Raw genomic sequence first — 23,033 nt, forward strand, 5'->3', positions numbered from 1 at the left:
GGGAGATCTCAAACGTGCGGTTCATGCAAGACGACCAAAGACTTTCCATGACCTGGAGGCATTTTGCCAAGATGAATGGGCAGCTATACCACCTGCAAGAATTTGGGGCCTCATAGACAACTATTACAAAAGACTGCACGCTGTCATTGATGCTAAAGGGGGCAATACACAATATTAAGAACTAAGGGTATGCAGATTTTTGAACAGGGGTCATTTCATTTTTTTCTTTGTTGCCATGTTTTGTTTTATGATTGTGCCATTCTGTTATAACCTACAGTTGAATATGAATCCCATAAGAAATAAAAGAAATGTGTTTTGCCTGCTCACTCATGTTTTCTTTAAAAATGGTACATATATTACCAGTTCTCCAAGGGTATGCAAACTTTTGAGCACAACTGTATATCGGGATTTTGTCAGATATAAATAGGGCTACCCGTTGCACAACAGTCTTTGTCTTTTCAAACATATTTCTAAACACAACTTTTGTAAAGTCTGAGCAGCAGGGTTAATTATAGGGGTTCGCACACTGAATGCGTCTGGCTGACGTTATGGTGTGTTCTAAAATTCAAAACAATTATTTTCTATGAGTTCGTATGCAGACACCATGGGCTCGCCATCTCCGGAGACTGTTAAAAATTCTGCAGCGCCACAGAGCTCAACTCGCATAGTTTTTCAAATTCTACCCAAATCATTATCAAAGGACAAAAATTATTTACTCTAGTCATTACTGGATGATATATTTTGTACAAGTATCTTTCAAAGAGCCTACACAATGTATTTTCAGTTTCAAGTATGTCTTTTTGTGGTTTGACAGCTTGAATGAAAGACTTATTCAAGGCTACATGTAGGGAAATTGCATAATAAACGTCGTCATTTCTAACATTCAGTTTGCACAGTTACACCAGTTTCATACACTAACCTGCAAACTTATCAATGTCACTTTAATTCTGGAAGAAGTACAAAAGCGTTCGTAACTTTGGACTGCCATCAGCCGTAATGCGTGTGTGATACCTGCCTTGTCTATTTACCGGCTTCAATAAATGTTATGTCGCCCAACTGTGGTCTCCCAAAGCTTTTAAGCCAGACGACATAAACAGAAGGCAACTGGCAGTGAATTGAAAGCACACAAATTAGGCTTCTAATTTAAATGTTGGCTGATGTTAATATATCGATGCCTCAAAAATGTATCAATAAAATAATGTGCTGATCAGTAATCTATATTTTATGACATCCCTAATTATAAGTCATCTTGAGGCCCCCTTGGAAGTTTGCTGAGGCCCTCTAGAGGGCTTCGGCCCCCTGGTTTACATGACTTCTGTATTTTTGTTGTCTTATAGTGTAGGCTGTCTTAGGCTATAGAAAGTTTTCAAAGTAGCTTTAGACCTTTTTCAAATTATACATCACTAACAACAAATAATATTACATTTAAAATGTTAAAATATATTGTCTACATACTTTCCTGCAACAATAAAACACACAGCTTTGAATATAGGATTTATTTGGATGAATATAGTACTAATTTATCTTGTAATAAACAAAGAAATAGATATCCTGTGATAGTAAACTTATATAAATATGAAATAAATATGAAATAATCATAAAATATATAATTTATTGAAGTGCAAACAAACAAACAAACAAACAAACAAACAAACAAACAACAACAACAACAACAACAAAAAATAAAAATAAAATTATATACCTAGGGTCTCTAATGACCATATACACTTTTGGTACTTAAGCCATTTTATATATATATATATATATATATATATATATATATATATATATATATATATATATATATATATATATATATATAGTCTTACACTATTAATAAGAAAGAGACTAAAGAGGTGTGGGCATAACTTCAAAAAAATGGATGAGGTATGGGGTGGAATGAGGTCCCGGGTAACTAAAGACCCGAGGTATATGCGTTTAAGGGTTAAATAATTACAGTTAAAATTAAATATTCTGGTTTTATATTATTTTATTGACATAACCTTATATTTCCTCCCCTGAAGATTAAAGTACAGTAAAACAAAAAGTGTACTAAAACCAACGGAATTAATTTGTATTGTCCTCATGTATCCGAAAACATCAGAGTTTAATACGTAACCATTTTCGCACAGAGCACGTTTATTATTTATGCTTGACATTCAATGTAACGGACCACAAACGGTGCTCATCAGCTGCACGCGGTAAACCAGTAGTGGTCCCTTTAAGAAAATTGGACCGCAGCATTTTCAAATTAGGGTTGGACTGTCAGTTTGAACATTGGAATATCATTGTATAAAAAATAAATATTACACCTCTTTAACCTATTCGTTATGAAAAATTAAATTTCATTCTCCATACAATAAAAATGGAAGTCAGACAATTGTAATAACTGGAATGTCGATGTAGTATGTTTGGACGATTCACCCCCTCTTTCGCTCAATAGTCTATTCTGGATCCAAGGCTCCCGATGCAGTGAGTTTCAGTAAGCTGGGAGGTGCTGCCCAGCGAAATATATGAGTCGTAGTCGACAGCGAATGAGCACGGAAATATACCGCATCACCCTCATTCATTTGAAGTTATTACACTTAGATCAAATAGGTAAGTCATTTGTTTTCTCTCCCATCTCCGTTAAAGATGTATTCAGGATGCGTCAATGTCTGTTTAAAGCTCATAAGAGCCCTATTCAGTATCAGCCTGTAGCATCCTTCACCTATTGTTCAACTGCAGACATCCAAATTCCATGAACATGAACATTGGCAATGACATGTTGCATGTGATATTACAGTGCTACATTGTTTTTCGTGATTTTAATGTAGAAGTGGCATTTTTCAAGAAGCATACGCCAGTGATTGCATTATAATTTTTCTCCTAACTGGATTTTGCAGCAAAAAGTTGAAAATATTTCTGCTGCCATTAAACCGCATGGAATCTTAAAGCAGGCAGACGCTTACAGTCACAGGTTTTCCTAAATATGCCATTATAAATGTCTGATAATTTAGATGCATGAGCTTGCTTCCTTTTGGAATGTGTTGAGTTGGCTATTGATTGTCTATCAGGGCTGTTACTAAAGTAGTTTCACCATGCCAAACTAAACACATAGATTCAGCAACGCCTTGTTCCTTCAACCCCCTCCTTGTCCCTTAAATTTCATGCTGTTGTTTAGATATTGCTTATTTTTTTTTGATCATTCTAAGCTTCTGGTGAAGGGGAAGCAAAGTGACAGCTCTGTCACACAACCAAGTCATCCAAACATACAAGGTTTGACAAGGGTGGCTGTCATTGAAGTGGAAAATGTGGGGCTGTAGACCTGTTGTGTTTATGCATTATTGAAAAGATGGTGTTAAAATACTTTGTTGTTGTTCACAGTCATTCAGCCAAAACCCATGCTTTGGTACATAGCTGCTCGAACCTGATTTAGAGGCTTGTTTGACTGGAGTGCTGTTAGGATTAGAAAGGCTGCTTAAAGGGATAGTTCACCCAAAAATGAAAATTCTCTCATCATTTACTCACCCTCATGGCATCTCAGATGTGTATGACTTTCTTTCTTCTGCTGAACAAAAATGAAGATTTTTAGAACAATATCTCAGCTCTGTAGGTTCATTCAATGCAAGTGAATGGTGACCAACATTCTGAAGCTCCAAAAAGCATATAAAGGCAGCATAAAAGTAATCCATAAGACTCCAGTGGTTTAATTAGTGTCTTCTGAAGCTATCTAATCAGTTTTGGGTGAGATCATACCAAAATATAACTCCTTTTTCACTGTACATCTTGACATCAGCAGTCTCCTTGGCAATCATAATTTCAAACTCAATTATACTTCCTAGCATCATCTAGCGCTCTGCACATGCGTCAAGAACTAGGAAGTGTAATCGAGTTTGAAATAATGATCGTGCCTAGGGACATTTTGGTCTGTTCTCACCCAAAACTGATTGGATTGCTTCAAAAGACGTGGATTAAACCACTGGAGTCTAATGGATTACTTTAATGCTGGCTTCATGTGCTTATTGACCTGTTTCATGTGACGTCACTGTATGAACACGCCTTCATGTTTGTGACCAAATTCCATTAACCTTCAATGTGCTGCACTGTGGGAAGCGGCAAAAGTCGGCTAATTTTTTTTCTATTTATAAATCTTGAGAAGGTGATACTGCTGTTTACTTACCATAGCCAAAATGTTATTTTTTTTCAATAAAGCTTTTTTTAAAGTCAGGACGATGTTATTCACAACACCAAGACTGTATAAAGGTATGCAATAATTATAACAGTTAATAAATAAAAAAGCACTTTAATATGAATACATAGTATATATTGATGTGTGTTTATATTAATGTTAGTCAATAAACAACACATCGTAATATTATAAAGCAAATAATTTATTCACACCGCCAGACTACAGTGTAAACATATTAGTCTTATTTACTAATATGCCTCGGTGCTTTCTGTGTATTGTCTTTATGAGTTAAAAGCAGCTCTTACATTCATATAAACAGGATAAACACAGATGTTTTGTAATATTTTGACCAAATCAGAGCAGAAAATACACAAACATTTGTAACTTCTGAATGAGAGATGTTTATGGCGATGTACCAGTTGACGTGTGTACTCGCCGGTCACACATCAGGCTTGCCGGCGTACGGAGATAAATCGTGAATAAAATATATTTAAATGTTCGCGAAAGTCAAATTTGGCAATAATTGTGCTGACCTCACATGTTCATACACCTTTTCTGGGACTTGGCATAGATCAAAAGCATTTTGGGGGGTTTTCTTGATATTGTTTCACGGGTGTTTTTCCATTCACCTCCATCTGTTTCCATCCGCTGATGGTCACAAATATGGTGGCTGCGGGGAAAAAGTGATGTCACTGAAACAGGTCAGTTGGAGCTTTAAAGTATTAGTCACAGTTTACTTGCATTGTATGGACCTATAGAACTGAGATATTCTTCTAAAAATCTTAATTTGTGTACTGTAGAAGAAAGAAAGTCATACACATTTGGGATGGCTTGAGGGTGAGTAAATGATGAGAGAATTTTCATTTTTGGGAGAACTATCCCTTTAATTGGCTGGTCATAATGTTGGCTCACAAAGTTAGACTTTTTGTTTCGAGTCATTAGCCAAAATCTTACTATATTAGGTCATTCAGTTTGAGCAACCAGACACTATTTTCAGTTCTGAGCAAAAGAAACTGCACACTACTTTGTAGTTCTTGTCCACTTCCTTTAAAAGAATGCAAATGGTAATGGCACATCCTATGACAAGGTTTCCAAAAACATCACTGCTGATCCTCCTAGTATAAACAGTTAGTCTTTTTTGTTCAAAACACAAATGAAGATTTTTAGAAGAATATCTCAGCTTTGTAGGTCCTCATAATGCAAGTGAAACGTGACCAAAACTTTGAAGCTCCAAAAATCACATAAAGCACCATAAAAGTAATCCATACAACTCCAGTGGTTAATCCATGTCTTCTGAAGTGATCCAATCGATTACACATCCTAGTGCTATTTAGTGCTCTGCACATGCGTCAAGCGCTAGGAAGTGTAATCGAATTTGAAATCATGATCATGCCTAGAGACTGCAATGGCAAAATGTACAGTGAAATATTAGTTACATTTTGGTCTGTTCTCACCCAAAACTGTTTGGATGGCTTCAGAAGACATGGATTAAACCACTGGATTGCTGAATCACTGCTGATCCCCCTAGTACAAACAGTTAGTTTAGCAATATAGTTTAGGTAATGTCTTTTACCATTCTCAGATTTAAGGGATATTTCACCCAAAAAAAGAAAAGTCTGCCATCATTTACTCATCATCGGCGTGTGTTCAAACCTGTATGACTTTCTTTCTTCTGTGGAACACAAAAGAAGATGTTAGGCTGAATTTTAGGGACAGACATTTACTTTCACTGTATGAGGAAAAAAAAGCAGTGACAAAATTATTAAAAATTTCTCCTCTTGTGATCCATGGATGACAGAAAGTTATACAGGTTTGGAATAACATGAGGGTGAGTAAATTATGACAATTTAAATTTCTGTGTGATCTAACCATCTAAGTTTATGGGGTTAGCGTTTTACTGAAATACATTAAACTTACAGAAGTGCTTTGAGCTACTAGTAATAATTCACTGGCAACTTACAGGATTGCAGTGCTCTACCTCTCTCAATGGAGTAAGAGGGCATCTGGAAAGAGGAGAACAGAGTTGAAAAAATATCATGGGATTGTAAAGCCATGATGACTTCAGCAGAGATGCGGAAATGAAGTGCATTTAGGGGTAACATATGAAAATGCAGTCAGATTGAAGCTGTGTCCCAAATGACACACTATACTACTATGCACTTAATCGTGTAGTGTATGAATTTTCAAAGTGCAGTATCGTCCCAAAAGGAACACGTAACGGTTTGTTACTAAACTGAAGAATTCACCGTTTAACAGCTGACGGAAGTGACATATCAGGCGCACGTGATGTGTTGCTGCTAGCTTTAGCACATTAACGGACCTCAGTTCAACACTTGTATCCCAAACAACGTACACATTCACACAGCGTGGTGTGATATTAAAGCATTCAACTTACATGTGCAAGGTGCTGTCTTCACAGAAGTTTCACTTGCTGCTACATTCTTCATTATTTACAACTGTGTTGTCAGACCAGCAATGCAGCCAGGTAACTCTGCCCCTTCCGCTATGTATGGCAAGCCGCGTGCGCTGAGTGCATGAAGTGTCCAATGGCACTTTTCCACTGCACATTAGGGTTCGACTCGACTCGACTCTGCTCGCTTTACTTTTCTGAGCTTGCTTTTCCACTGCAGTTTAGTGCCGCCTCAACGTGGGTGGGATTATAGGCTGATCGTCATAGTTGCGCCGCCTCTACTGCCATGACATCATCTTAAACGTGACACAAACATTACTGACCATAAACAATAGCACGACCGCTAGCTGTTAGCTACTAGCTCATTGTGCTGCATAAAGCAGTTGTTGCATGGTGATTTTACACAAGTGTAACAGTTAAATTGGCCTGGTTGTTTTAGAAGCAGGCTTTCCAGTAGCTGGTCAACTAAATAAAGTGAAGCTTTCAAGAAGATTATCGAGTTAACGTAACAAAACGTACCATCCTCCATCGTGGACTCCAACAGCGCCGATTCCAGGGCACTCTCCCTCCCATTGCTCGCCAGTCTATTGCCATAGATAGCGTCCATTTGGTCGAACCACTTCCACTTTCTTCTGTTTGAACCACTCCGGCTGTTGTGGTCCTTGATGGTTCAGTAGTCACTTAAGTTTTTTTAACTTTTCCCTACACTGTTGGTAGGTCTGGTGGTTGCCGTGTGCGGCCAACAGCTGAGACACTTCCTGAAAGACTTTTTCATTTCACGTCGTTTTGTTCGTTGCTAACGAGAGGAACGTCTGCATCTCGTTTATTGACCACGGCGTGGTTTTGCACACAGCCATTTCTTTTTACAATTTGAAAGTCGCATGAACAAATGATACTGCTAAATTTAAAACTAGCGGGTTGATGTTCCGTGTTGCAAATCCAGTGACGCTAGTAGTGACGATTCTCTCTGACCAATCAGTGATCTTCAGGGTTTTGACGTCACATTTAGTATTGGCTCGGCTTGCTTGGAACCTCGACCGAGGTGGTACTAAAAAAGTACCAGGTACTTTCCACAGTGGAAAACCCCCAAAAAGTGAGCAGAGTCGAATCGAGTCGAGCTGTACCGTGCAGTGGAAAAGCCCCACAACATTCCACATTCGTTTTGATGGTTGAAAAAGTGCATCATCCGGGCACTTAAAGTTTTTTTTTTTTTTGTTGCATTTTCAGTGTAAACATACTACTCACATTGCTTTCACTACAAAATGATGTAGAATAGTGCAGAAGTGTGTGGTTTGGGATGCACCTTTTGTCTCCATGCTCTTGACAGGGCTTGAAGAAAAAAAGGGATTAAGTGCAGTTTCCACTTTGGCCATGGTATTGTTAAAAAAACAAACAAAAAAAAAACAATGGTGAAGCAGTCCATGAATAGCTGACAAATTTTGACATCATATTGGCACCTTGGATAGTCGAGGCCTGATCATAAACCAGCAGCGATTGAATCATAATTTTAGCGGATGATCCAGTAAGTCATGCAGGGTGAGTTTTGTTGTTCAGATGTGGAAAGTCTTGGGCATTTTTCTGCTTCTTACGGTATGAGAGGTGAATCACAGGATAAATCATGAGAGTAATTAAAACCAGTTCAAAAGCCCCCTCCTCCAACCATTGCATAAGCCAAGGGTGAATTCAGCCATATTTTCTTTCAGACAGTATCTGTGCTGCCTTCAAGCAGCCCAGTTAATTTGTGTTTTTTATGTGCAGTCTTATATGCAAGTACACACATACTTTGTGGACTGTTCATACTTCTACTGCATTTCATTTCACACAAATGAAACGGAAATCTTTTAAGTACAAGAATGACAAAACAAGCTATTGTTTATTATTTGTGTTAAAGGTGAAGAATGTCATTTCTAGCATATCACTAGCATCTCCAAATTGAATGACTGTACAAATTATGGCTGTTTTTATACAGGTTTCCTGAACACTCCCCTCGTCTACTATTGGTCAGACACACCACCCAAACTCACCATACACTGTAAACCCTACTAAGTTAGTGGAACTCAAAAAATTTGAGGCAATCAGTTACATCAAATTTTAAGTTAATAAACTCACAAGTTTAAGTTAATAAAACTTTCAGATTATGATTTTGTACTACACATGCATGTTAATTGCTCTTAACTTGAAATATTGAGTAAGCTAACACACATTTTAATGGTAGTTTGTCTGAATTTAAAATTAGCATGTAAGATCAACTTAAATACTTCAAGTTGTGGGAACCTTGCTACCTAGTACTGGCTAGAACTAGCTACAGTGCTGGTGCGGCTATCCTTATGGGACTCTCCATAGACATAATGATTTTTATACTGTACAAACTAAAGATTCTATCCCCTAACCCTACCCTTAAACCTAACCCTCACCAAAAACTTTCTGCATTTTTACATTTTCAGTAAAACATCGGTTAGTATGTTTATTTATTTATTTTTTTTAAGCGATTTGAATTATGGGGACACTAGAAATGTTCTCATAAACCACATTTATAGCATAATACCCTTGTAATTACCAGTTTGTAACCTAAAAAATGTCCTCGGACCCCCCCATACACACACACACACACACACACACACTCAAAAACATTAAACACTAACAATTATCCCCCTTTACATTTATCTTGCACAGAGACATAAAATAACACTTACTGGTAATTTTAACATTTACTCTCCCTGTCGAGTACCATGCAAAGCATGCTGTGAAATAGAAATCCCATGTTCAGTTTCAGTTAAATTTAAGTTCCTGTGAATTTAAAAAGACAAGTTCATCAAACTCAAACTAAAGTTTTTTATTTTTTATTGGTATAAATATGTATTCTAATTTTTTGAGATAGTGAATTGGTGGGTTTTTGTTAAATGTGAGCCAAAATCATCACAATTAAAAGAACCAAAGACTTAAACTACTTCAGTCTGTGTGCACTGAATTTATTTAATACACGAGTATCACAATTTGAGTTGAATTACTGAAATAATGAACTTTTCCACGACATTCTAATTTATGTGTCTCAGATTGGACTTGATGACATGGAAGAGAGGAAAAGAGGTTGACATTGAAAAACATTTAAACTCTGAGCAAGGTATCCCTTATATTTTGTTAGAAATATCTTGAAATTCAGACTCATTGTTGTGACATAATGGACATTATCCTGTCAATGTTATAATTAAAGAATAATCAAAAAGTCTTGTGATACTGATACTGCTAATGTAATTTAGGCAGCTTGTCAGCTTGACTCATGTCATGAAAGCACAGACTAGTTTGGATGTCCCCTGACCTAGTAGTTATTAGTCATGATGAAACACTTCTGTACTCAGGTTGACTGTGCTAGTGTTATTGTGGTTTCATGTTGCCTTTGTATTGTTTATTCTCTAGGGGTGGTTTAGGCCCATCTGTCTGATTATTCACATCAATAGTGGCCGCAGCTGCATAGCCTGACCCCCAGCAGGCCTTTGTAATGTGCCCAGCCATGGCGTGTGTTTGTGTCTGTGCATGTGCACGTGTGTGTACGCAAGTTATCTATTGCCTTTCTGTGGAGGGCGTGCCACCAGTCTGCTTTAAAGGGTCCTTGGAAAAGGTGGCATATTACTCACAACAGTCAACACAAAGAAACAAAGATTTTTATTAAGCAGCTGAACAGAAGTACAGGTGTCCTGTCAGCAGAACCACTGATCTATTGTCAGCAGTTGTCTACATGTATTAAATGGCAGTCACACAAGACTTTGAGCATGCAATATTATTTCGGACCCCACAACGGACATGATATGATGTCACATGCATGGTCTCCTGGATTTAATTAAAAATAATCCACAAATAGCAAATAATATGTTAAATTTTTTTAAATATACAGCCTACTCACTTTCCTACAGCAATAAAAGCATGCAACTTTGAAATATGTGTTCTTTGTATTGAGCCAAGAGGTGAGTGACGTTTCGATCGTCTCCTCATCATCTGAATTTGCTGGTCAGACATCACCAAACTTGAACTTTTGTCTGCAGTGTAATGCTAAATTTCTTCGGATGAGCTTGTGTTTCCAATCTCCCTTGTTTGGATGTGTTTGAATGGAAGTGAATGGTGTGTGAAGTGTACACTAAAAACTGATTTTAAGGTTTAGTTTTATCAGCTAGCTTTTTTTAGTTTACACAACTAAAATTTCATGCCAACTTGTTAAGTATTGATTCTGTAGAGCTGTTCAGCTGTGACGGCAATTTGTAGGCTAAACCGGAAGTCAAATTGCCATGGGTTCCCTCAGAAGTTTCCAATGGGTTTTCATAATGGGATTTTTGAATTTATGAGTAAAATAAGGTATGTGGTAAACATTATTTGACGATACGTGGACGTTTTGTTCTACAACATAAATTACACACTTTCATAACTCAAACGTGAATTTTGAAATCGCCTTGTGTTTTTTAAAAAAGTAATTCAATACAGCTTCAAAATTCACGTTTGAGGTATGAAAGTGTGTAATTTATGTTGTAGAACAAAACATCTGCATATAGTAAAGAAATGTTTACCACAGATCTTATTTAACTCATAAGTTTAAAAACCCCATTATAAAAACCCAAAGGAAAATCCAGAGGGAACCCCTGGTGAATTTTTTCTGGGTTTTTGGACTTCAAGTTGAACAACTCTATTAACTTGAACTTAAGTTGGATTAACAATTGTATTTGCCATTTCAACTCACTTAACAAAGTTGACTGAAAAAGGAAAGATTTGCCTGCTCCCAGCATGCATTGCAGCATGATTAAATAATGAAGTTAGTGTTGTAGGCTTATTTTTTTGTGGTTTGTGGACTTTTTATTTGTGCTGTTTTTGTCATAACTGTTAGTTAATAGTTGTGTGGTGATGTTAATAGCTTATATTTTTATTTAACGGTGTTTGAGTGTCACAATTAATGAGCTTTGTATTGAAAACTCTGTGCCTCCAGTTCAAGCTTTGGATGTCCAGCCTGTAACGTTTGGAAGGAAGTCACAAGAGCTGGATCTAGATGCAGCTTTCAGAAGTTGAATAAAGAAATAAAGTAAGGTACAAAATAACATGGAAACTAGGAACTAGGCAGAACTAAGAACTATAACAAACGTTACATCCATGCTGGGATCTGATACGGGAACAGGAGGAAAAACACAACAACTCAAAGACTGGGTAGAAATCAGGGCATTATATACACAGGGATAAATGAGGAAATTAAACACAGGTGAGAACAATACAGAACAGCTGGCAGTGATGAGGGCAGGGAATTATGTAAAGAGTAGTCCGGGGAAAACATGATGGGGAAAAACACAAGGCAAAACAGTGAATCATGACATAACAACCGAAATAATACCGGTACTCAAAATATTCAAATATATAAAGTTGAAGTCATAAGTTTACATACACTTAGGTTGAAGTCATTAAAACTAATTTTTTAACCACTCCACAGATTTAAAATTAGCAAACTATAGTTTTGGCAAGTCGTTTAGGACATCTATTTTGTGCATGACATGAGTAATTTTTCCGACAGTTGTTTACAGACAAATTGTTTCACTTTTTATTGACTATATCACAATTCCAGTGGGTCAGAAATTTACATACACAAAGTTAACTGTGCCTTTAAGCAGCTTGGAAAATTCCAGAAAATGATGTCAAGCCTTTAGACAATTAGCCAATTAGCTTCTGATACTGGGCTCCAGACAAAAAAAATGGCTTAAGAGCCACTGGCTCCTAAACTGAAACATTAAGGAGCCAAATGGTTGTTTTTAGACGCCAAATCACAGAGTTGCTTGATTTAGATTTCTGCTCAGAAATAAGATAGAAAGCCGAAGAAAAGGAAGACAGCTGATAACCCATTCATAGGAGGTTTAATAAACAGAATGTACTGTATTGTTGAGAAGATAAGTTTGCATTCCCTTTTGTCTCAAATGTTCACACCCCTTTCATAATTAATACAAATATAAGAGATAAAATATTTTTTTTATTTAGTACTGCTCTTCAGAATCTAAATTACAGATAATTACATAAAGTACAGTATGTATATAGTAGTGTGTTGCCTTCTTGAGCATCAATGAATGTTTGCACTTTGTGTACAAGTCCCTCAGTTGTCCTAAGTGTCAAAAGCTTGATCTCAATTTAAATTTTAAATTTATATATATATATATATATATATATATATATATATATATATATATATATATATATATATATATTTATATATATATATATATTTAAATATTGCCTTAGTCTTTCTTTACGGATAATGGATGGCCCAGACACAGAGACTAAAAGAGTGCAAATTGAACGAAAATCCAAATGCAGTTTATTGTGCTACTCCAATCCCAATCAATAATTACTAGAAGAAGAAATAAAGTGGTACACAATAAGGGACTTTTAATTATAAAGAAGCCCGAAATACACTTGGGACTCTTATTTTGAAATGTCTGCACTCCCAGATGTGAGCTCACTGACGGCTGATTCGCTGAGAAAGTGAATCTGATTCAAACTGCTAACCTGAGCTCCTGAGTTCAAACCCTCAGTTATTTTCGGGTGATTCATGAAAAAGACTTGGTTCAAAAGAGTCATTTGTTCACGACTCTCTCTTGCTAGGTTTGTTGCGTGCAGTGCAGCAAACTTGTCACAACAGAATGGGTGAAAAGCGGCGCAAGACACACTGGTTGTGTGTGCTCTAAAGATGTATTCAATAACTTACAAGATGATATCTGAAGAAACCGCATATGAACGCACACAACCCGACTGTCGCCAATGGTGACTAGATGTTAAATTATTGTCGCAATCAATTATTTTTTATCACATTTGCGACTAATTTAGTCACAGTCTGAAGCCCTGTGATAGGAGGTGTAGCTGTGGATGTATTTTAAGGCCTACCTTCAAACTCAGTGCCTCTTTGCTTGACATCATGAGAAAATCAAAAGAAATCAGCCAAGACCTCAGAAAAAAAATTGTGGACCTCCACAAGTCTGGTTCATTCTTGGGAGCAGTTTCCAAATGCCTGAAGGTACCATGTTTATCTGTACAAGCAATAGTATGCAAGTATAAATACCATGGAACCACACAGCCATCATACCGCTCAGGAAGGAGGCGCATTCTGTCTCCTAGAGATGAACGTAGTTTGGTGCAAATCAATCCCAGAATAACAGCAAAGGACCTTTTGAAGATGCTAGAGGAAACAGGTAGACAAGTATCTATATCCACAGTAAAACAAGTGCTATATTGACATAAGCCAAAAGGCGTCTCAGCAAGGAAGAAGCCACTGCTCCAAAACCGCCATAAAAAAGCCAGACTACAGTTTGCAAGTGCACATGGGGACAAAGATCTTGCTTTTTAGATAAATATTCTCTGGTTTGATGAAGCAAAAATTAAACTGCTTGACCATAATGACCATTGTTTGGAGGAAAAAGGGTGGGGCTTGCAAGCTGAAGAACACCATCCCAACCGTGAAGCATGGGGGTGGCAGCATCATGTTGTGGGGGTGCTTTACTGCAGGAGGGACTGGTGCACTTCACAAAATAGATGACATCATGAGGAAGGAAAATTATGTGGATATATTGAAGCAACATCTCAAGACATCAGCCAGGAAGTTAAAGCTCAGTTGCAAATGGGTCTTCCAAATGGAAAATGACCCCAAGCATACCTCCAAAGTTGTGGCAAAATGGCTTAAGGACAACAAAGTCAAGGTATTGTAGTGGCCATCACAAAGCCCTGACCTCAATCCGATAGAAATTGTTTGGGCGGAACTGAAAAAGCGTGTGCGAGCAAGGAGGCCTACAAACCTGACTCAGTTACAGCAGTTCTGTCTGGAGTATTGGGCCAAAATTCCAGCCACTTATAGTGAGAAGCTTGTGGAAGGCTACCAAAAATGTTTGACCCACTTTAAACAATTTAAAGGCAATGCAGCCGAATACTAACAAAGTGTATGTAAACTTCTGACCCACTGGGAATGTGATGAAAGTAATAAAAGCTGAAATAAATCATTCTCTCTACTATTATTCTGACATTTCACATTCTTAAAATAATGATCCTAACTGATCTAAGACCAAGAATGTTTTCTACGATTAAATGTCAGGAATTGTGGAAAACTGAGTTTAATTGTATTTGGCTAAGGTGTATGTAAACTTCTGACTTCAACTGTAAATTCACAACTAACTTCAGTATATAGCTATATAGATAAAAGTGTTCTTTCTTCTGCCATGTTAAAAGTTTACTCCATCTCCCAAATTGGAAACTTGGGTATCAGGTAGGTGCCCTGAGTGTGTAGGATTACTCCGTCTGTTGCAACTCTTAGCTGTGATCAGCAGTTATGCTGAAGCTGTTAGTTTAACTCTATTTCTCTGCTATAATTTAGTATTAATCCGAGTGATCATGGAGTGAGTGACAGTTCCTTCAAAGAAATGACATCAAAGAAACTCGCAAAAATCCACACATCTAGTTTGGGATTCACACTATCCAAATATTTCAAATAACATAATTTCATATTAAGTCACCAAAACCCAAATCAATTTTTGTTATTTTATTGCTTTTTTAAAATGTCCTTTTTGGCTAACACAGGCCTGAAAGATTTAGATGCCCTATTATTACATCACAAATACTACAGGCAATCTAGCAATACAGTGCCTGCTACCAAATATTGCTTTGATTTCACAGAATGCATCAGCATAACAAAATAATTTTGAATCAGTCTTTTATTGAATCTCTAAGCACTTACTTCAGCTCATGCCTTGTCGGCTCATATCATAGAGAAACAAGATCACATCTTGTTTACAGGCTTGTTAGAAATATTTCTGCAATGAGCTTGGCCCAACGCTAGGTCAGCTGAAGGAGGATTAAGGCCACACTGCTGTGAGTGTGAAGAGCTCAGCAGAAGGTGTTGTTGAAAGCAGGCCTTTGGTGGTGCTCCACAGCAGATGGCACACACACTGGGAGCTGATGTAAGGTGCTAGGTCACATTGCTTTTCCCACTTCCTGAGGATTATTAGAAATCACTCTATAAGACTCTTTATTTGTGACAGCATTATAATATCCTGCTTTCACTGGCAGGAGGTGATAGATACAGACACAAAGTAGTGACTTACTGTCACTGTTATGGTTCCAATAATCAATAATACTGTATGAATATTTGTATAGCCCACAACACCTATTAACCTGTTGATGCTTACTGACCCCACCCATGGATTTGACTTTACTTTGCTTAAATGAGTTCACATTTACTATATAGTGTGCTGTTCAAAATTGTTGATAATGTTGACAAATTATACATCTTTATAATTTGTCAACATTATTAACTCTTTTTTGACTAGACTATATAGTAAATGTTAACAAATTTAAGCAAAGTGACATCAGTTCTGGGGGTGGGGGCATGCACATCAACAGGTTAATGGTTTGCCCATAAATGCTTCCCTATGAGACATTTCCTAGCAACTAAATTGTGTCTTTAATAAAAGCAAAATTGTTAACTGAAATTTTTGGCTCATCTCTGATATCCTCTAGCAGTTGCTTGTATATTGGAATTCATCCCAATAGATGACAATCACATATAAATATGCACTGAAATGTAAAATGTTTCATTTTCACTATTAGCTATGTGCAAATCTATAGTATACACATTTTCAAAATTGCTTAATCGGTGGATTGCCTAAACAACTAGGTGACGAGTAAGTCTCAAGGAAGCACTGAATAATTGGGCTGGTTATTGGGTCCACCTGACCCTGTTCGAACACATTTCTTAGGTGGCGTTATTGTGTTCAAAAACAGCTGGACTGGGCACAACAGAATGGAATAGAATGCAGGGATCTCAAGACACGTTTAAAAAAAAGTTTAACTATTTTTAACTTGACACTCCATCTAAAGCAGCACAAGTCACAATGCAATGGCTAAAGACATCAATATGTATGTGTGTGGCTGTAGTGATGGACAGTCCTTTAAAGGGGATGATTTAAAGACCACTTCTATGAGAGAGTTTATGCTGCCAGCATGCTCATCACAGCACCAGCACTGAAAATATAAGAAGAAAATCTAAAATTAGTCAACGTCACTAATCAACTATTTGGTTGTTGGATGATTCTACCATTGTAACCCATTCCAAATCATTATACATTTTAATGTGTATTATATAAATAAGCTGAGTGCATTATAAGAGTAATGTCGATTTCAAGTAATTAACTGCTAAACTCTGTGAGGTTCGTCTGACTGGAGGATTAAAATGTGACCCAAATCCTGTGGACTGGATGAAAAGCATGCATGGACCTGTGATTTGGGATCTTTTCTAGGAAATGGGGTCTTAATTACTAAGCATAGGCTAACATTCTATAGTGTTGTTCATGGTAAGGTGTTGGCATTTTTTGCAGAGGTTCGTCAAGGTGGCATGTATAAAGTTGAACTCCTTCCTTTGAAGAAAATCATTTGATCTTATGAGGATTTTCAACCTATTATTTCCAATGCTCTTTCCTGTTTCAGGCTCGATCTTCACCGGATATTTTCCACACAAACAATAGGATTAGCCTTACATGTTTAAGAGAGGCATATTCCCCTCCATTTTATGATTTAGGTTTCATACCAATTTTTAAAATGATCTCCACTGTTTATTCATTAGAGTTTAATGCATTTTAATACATTTAAATCTTTTACTTGTTTCTTATTCATCTTCATTGGACATTTGTGTAACTAGTGCTTAACTCCCTACTTTACTTTGTCATAGAGCCATAGAAGTAGCATGGAGCAGAGGCATGACATTGTCAGTAAAAAATAAAAATAAATACGAGGGAATAGCGTTGGTTCCAGCATGTTTATCAGTACACAAAATCTAGCAGTCTTGCTGTGTGGAGGATCTGTATGGGCATCCTTACATAATTTATTGACTTGTATTCTTAGCTTGTTCCGAGTTTGCAATTTGGATGAATAGATATAGAGTGTGCGTTGACGTTATGTACACAGTTGCTGTGGTGATCCATCTCTTTTTGTTTACTCAACAATATAAATGTGAAAAGTGTTTACTAAACATTCAAACCGATTCGTAATTTTAGACTATTGAGGATCATGAGGTAAAATATCACAATACTTTCAAGTATAAATCCCCCCCCATTAATGTTTAGCAGAAAAGATAAATGACTGCAGTCCACAATATCTGCCATCTTGCTTTCACACAACAGCATTTACAGAGATCAACATGATAGTGAAGGAATTAAAAAAAAAAAAGGATTGGCAGATAGGTTGTAGCACTGGCAGAGGGCCAAGTATGATACTCAAACACTGACCTATTTCACATTGTCCGCAATGTTCTAGTCTTGAGGAAATATAAATAACTGTCTCCACTGCCACCACATTTCAGTTTCTTATTTATTTGCCACTGTTTGTGATATATTTTGGCTTTATTTTTTTCAGCAGTGGTTACAGCTGTTTTGAGTTAATGATGTGACGCTCATTTTTTTTGTCCTGATCTATTAAATTATTAAAAAATACATAAAACATACAATTTACAAAAAACAATTACCTGAATACACCTCTTCTAGGATGAACATGTTTAAAATTTTTGAGTTCAAAGTCATTTTGGTATTTTTTCTCGGGTATAAAGTCTAAAATGTCATGTGGTGTCACTATCCAGAGACAGTAAAAAAAAATTAAACAAAATAACAAATAATGAAATAAAAGTCTCTTTAAAAGCTGAAATTCTTGAAAAAAGAAATGTTGGCATGAATTGTGCAGAATAACTTTTTATTAATATTGCTTTAAAACAAATATAAAACATGATTAATATTTGAAAAACTTGTGTCCACTGAATCAATATCATGTGGTGTAATCAACATGTAGGTTGCCATTTTGTTATTTATGTTGACAAAAACCTTAAAACAGAGAGGGTCCCTAAAAAAATATCTGATATTTTTACATTTGTATAAAAAGGCACATTTTGTTCAGATCATGTGGTGTAACCCTGAGAAAACTTCTTGATATGACTCAAAAATTATATTTGTAAAAATTATTAAATTAATGATGAAGTTGTGTACAGATGTATTCAAGGCAAGGACAGTCATTTTACTTAATACCTTTTACTTGATGGTTATACTATTTTTGTTTTGTTTTGAAAATGCTGTAAATGATTTAAAAAAATTTTTTATAAAACCAAATTGTACACAAAGATTACATTTATACGAACTTGACATGTGTTTAAACTGGATTTTTTAAAAGATTCCTCAATTTGATCACCTTGTACAACCTTATTTGACGCAGTTGCTAAGAGCATGCACCTGCTTTATGTTATATGTAAAGTTCAGTATCCCTTAAGTGACCCCTGTGCTGTGGTCCATCGTGTGATTGAGTTAGCCTGTTGAAGTGACTACTAGCTCTCCTGGGTCGGATTGCACCAGCTGTGCGTAAATTCTCACGTAAGTTAGGACGTAAAGTTCACACTAAGGGCTTAGTAACTACTAGTTAGTTTATAACTAAGTCAGTGCTTAATTTGGTTGCACCACCTGTTCTTAAGGCAAGACTTAACTAGCAGGGTTGGGGAGTAACAGAATACATGTAACAGGATTACGTATTTAAAATACAAAATATAAGTAACTGTATTCCACTACAGTTACAATTTAAATCACTGGTATTTAGAATACAGTTACATTCAAAAAGTATTTTGATTACTGAAGAGATTACTTTGCATTTTATTGTCATTTGTTTAATTTAATATTTAGTCCTTTCAGATGGAAAACATTTATACATATAAATGACGTGATCCAAAGTGCATTTGAACAGCAGTGAAACACTTTCTTATGATGTGTTACATTCATACAAGCAGACAGAGAAGTAAGTTTGAAGTAAGTTTGGAGCAGAAGAAATAGAAATAAACCTTGTGTAAATTGTCAGCTTTACGCTAAGCTAAAATGCTATTTCTAGCCATTTTACATGCACATGTTACCAGGCATGATCATATTTTTTTTTTATCAAGAAAATTCACGTTGGATCATAATTTCTTTTTTCTAGTAAGACCTTTGATATTAGGGCAAAAGTTTTATTCTTGATAATAATTTTTGTATTGTTTTCCTGTAAAAATATCTAAAAATCCTTAAAACAAGATCAATTTGATTTATCTTGTTTTAGAAACAACACTGCATAAGATATTCAGGTTTTTCAGAGAACTTATTTTTAACATGTATTTTGTCTTACTGTACTGGCAGAGTTTTAATAGTCAAAACAAGTGAAAAAAATCTTCCAGTGCTGAAGAAGTAATCCAAAGTATTTAGAATACGTTACTGACCTTGAGTAATCTAACGGAATACATTACAAATGACATTTTACAGCATGTATTCTGTAATCTGTAGTGGAATACATTTCAAAAGTAACCCTCCCAACACTGTTAACTCGTCGTAAGCTTTCCGTAAATTGATGCGTAGTCGCATAATATGATGTTTACCTGTATTTATCCAATAAGCAGCCTTCAAATTTGCACACAGAACTGTTAAAAAGCCGTGAATTTCAATTTTATCTAGTTACGGTTGATGTTCAAATCTTGTTTGCTCATGTAACTGTCAGCTGTAATAAATTATATCCCAATTAAAATACGATATGTAATAAAAGTAGATTTGATAAATGCAGTGGGGGAAATAAGTATTGAACGCATCAACATTTTCTTCAGTAAATATATTTTAGGCTATTCACATGAAATTTTCACCAGACATCAGTATTAACTCAAGAAATCCGCAAATGTAAAGAATTCATAAGATTAAAGTCCATAAATGAAGTTATGTGTAATGAAGTGGAATGACACAGGAAAAAAGTATTGAAGATGCTAAGAAAAAGCAGTTCTTTAAGGCATGGTAAGGCAAGGAACCAGCTGAAATCCATAAGTAGTTAGAAAGTAATTATACCTCCTATCTGTGCAAATTAATATCAGCTGGGTTAGTAAATTGATGGTCTATAAAAAGGCTTTTCGTTACCAAGGTGTCACACAAGAAACATCTCATAATGGGTAAAAGCAAAGAGCTCTCCCAAGACCTTCGCAACCTTATTGTTGCGAAACATATTGATGGAATCGGATATAGACGTATTTCAAAACTTCTGAATCTTCCAGTAAGCACCATTGGGGCCATTATCCGCAAGTGGAAGCAACATCACTCCGTCATCAACCGGCCACGCACAGGAGCACCTCGCAAGATTTCTGACCAGGGAGGACCACACGGAAAGAGCTCCAGAAACACTTGGAGGCAGTAGGTACCATCGTCACAGAGAAAAGAATAGGCAATGCACTTCACCGTCATGGCCTCAATGCACGCTCACCCCGCAAGACTCCATTACTAAAGAAAAGGCATGTCGAAGCTCGTGTAGTCTGTGTAGTCTGGTCAGACGAGAGCAAAATTGAACTTTTTGGCTGTCATACTACACACCATGTTTGGAGAAGGAATGGCACTGCACATCACCCTAAAAACACTATACCAACAGTGAAGTTTGGAGGTGGAAGCATCATGATGTGGGGCTGTTTTTCATCGCATGGTACTGGCAGACTTCATATAATTGAAGGAACGATGAATGGAGCCCTTTACCGGGAGATTCTTGAGAAGAATCTGCTGCCATCCACCAGGATGATGAAGATGAGATGTGGGTGGACCTTCCAGCAGGACAACGATCCAAAGCATACAGCAAAGGAAACTCTCAATTGGTTTCAGAGAAAAAAAAATCAATGTGTTAGAATGGCCCAGTCAATCACCTGATTTGAATCCAATTGAACATTTGTGGAAAGAGCTAAAGATCAAGTTTCACAAGAGGGCCCCCCGAATCTTCAAGATTTAAAGACAATATGTTTAGAAGAATGGGCCAAAATCACACCTGAATACTGCGGCCGATTAATTTCTTCATACAGGAAGTGTCTTGAAGCTGTTATTACAAACAAGGGCTTCTCCACTAAGTATTAAATACATTTCAGTTAGCGTGTTCAATAATTTTTTTCCCTGTGTCATTCCACTTTATTACACATAACTTTATTTATGGACTCTAATCTTGTGAATTAATTACATTTGCGGATTTCTTGAGTTAATACTGATGTCTGGTGAAAATTTCATGTGAATAGCCTCATTAAAAATATATTTACTGAAACAAATGTTGACGCGTTCAATACTTATTTCCCCCACTGTATATTTGCCCTGTTTAAATAAAAATATATAGGAACTGTATCTAAAATAAATAAGGGGTGATACATAAATACTAATACAACAGGCTGGAAAAATAGGCATTTATTCATTTTAATATCCTATATATATTTTGAATGTGTTGAATCTTGTCACCGGGCGACGCATCCTGAAAACTGGACCGTTAGATCGGTTTCATGCTGAAGAGATGCTTAAAAGTTTTTCTCTCTCTCGTAAATGTAAACGAGTGTAAATGTCAACATCATCATATATGTCGAAATGATTGATGCCTGTCACGCAAAACATGAGCTCATTGATGTCATAAAATATTAGTCTGCTTTTTTATTCCATTCATTACTCCTGGTTGGAGGCTTCCGTTAATATTTAGTTCATACATAGGGTTACGTCCTACCTAAGTTTAATGGTGCATTAACAACACATTGTTTCCCAGAGCTGGCAGAAAGTATCTGTCAACCATAAATAATATAATATTGAGCAGCAGCCGTCGGAGTTGCATTGGAGTGACGTCACCTCCCCTCTTCGAATGATTGGCCAGAGGAGGAGCTGTCGATCAAGAACTAGTGGACCAATAGGGATGCAAAATGCCCCCTGATTTACATTAAACTCTACTCACAAGTTTTGGAAATTGCAGAACTTGGAAACAAAAGCAAAGAAAAATACAGCGTAAGCGTACAAAAAAATGAAAATATGAGCAAAATTGTATAGCTTTTGCACATGCGCGTTCTCGAGCTGATTGACAGGCGATATCTGTATCTAAAAGGTGATTGGCTTTTTTACTTATAAGGCAGGGCTTCCTTTCTACATCCGTTGAGCATTCCAATATCTCCCATTCATTTTAATAGAAGTGGCCCATCTCTGCTAAAAAGTCTCTGGCACCACACAGAGATCACTACCAAACCAAGCAAATTCTTATTGGTCAACGCAGAAAATTCGCCTGTCAAAGTTCACCAATGTGAACTCCATGCGAAATCCGCAAATGGAAATTCTGTGCCACCGGAAGTCCATCGAGCGATATTAACAATTGCACAGATTCCCTTTGAGATGACCGTTTCATCCACGGAATTTTGCTGTGCGAAGGTAAATGTAACCGCACCTTTTCAAGACAAATTAATGTTTTATTCCAGCTGAAATTAAACTTTTAAAGTACATGTAAATGTTCTCATTGTAACTAATCACAAATTTAAAAATGAGGCCTCTTTTTGACACTGTTGTGTATCATTTTCATGATCGATCCTTACTGTCACTTCCAAGTACTCAGCTACTTGTTTCTATCCCTAGTATGTTTTACTAAATTTTT

At 36.5% G+C, this 23,033-nt stretch overlaps 1 protein-coding gene across 1 annotated transcript in view; it reads left to right on the forward strand.

Moving 5' to 3' along the window:
* The first annotated feature begins 2,476 nt into the window (after positions 1-2,476).
* Positions 2,477-23,033, forward strand: part of fam110b (family with sequence similarity 110 member B) — a 59,706-nt gene continuing 39,149 nt past the window's right edge. Inside the window, exon 1 of the mRNA XM_051700801.1 lies at positions 2,477-2,598. The gene's annotated coding sequence lies outside the window, so the exon portion shown is untranslated. The remainder of the gene's footprint in view (positions 2,599-23,033) is intronic.

The sequence above is a fragment of the Myxocyprinus asiaticus genome, chromosome 6, assembly GCF_019703515.2.
Source record: "Myxocyprinus asiaticus isolate MX2 ecotype Aquarium Trade chromosome 6, UBuf_Myxa_2, whole genome shotgun sequence".
Taxonomy (NCBI): domain Eukaryota; kingdom Metazoa; phylum Chordata; class Actinopteri; order Cypriniformes; family Catostomidae; genus Myxocyprinus; species Myxocyprinus asiaticus.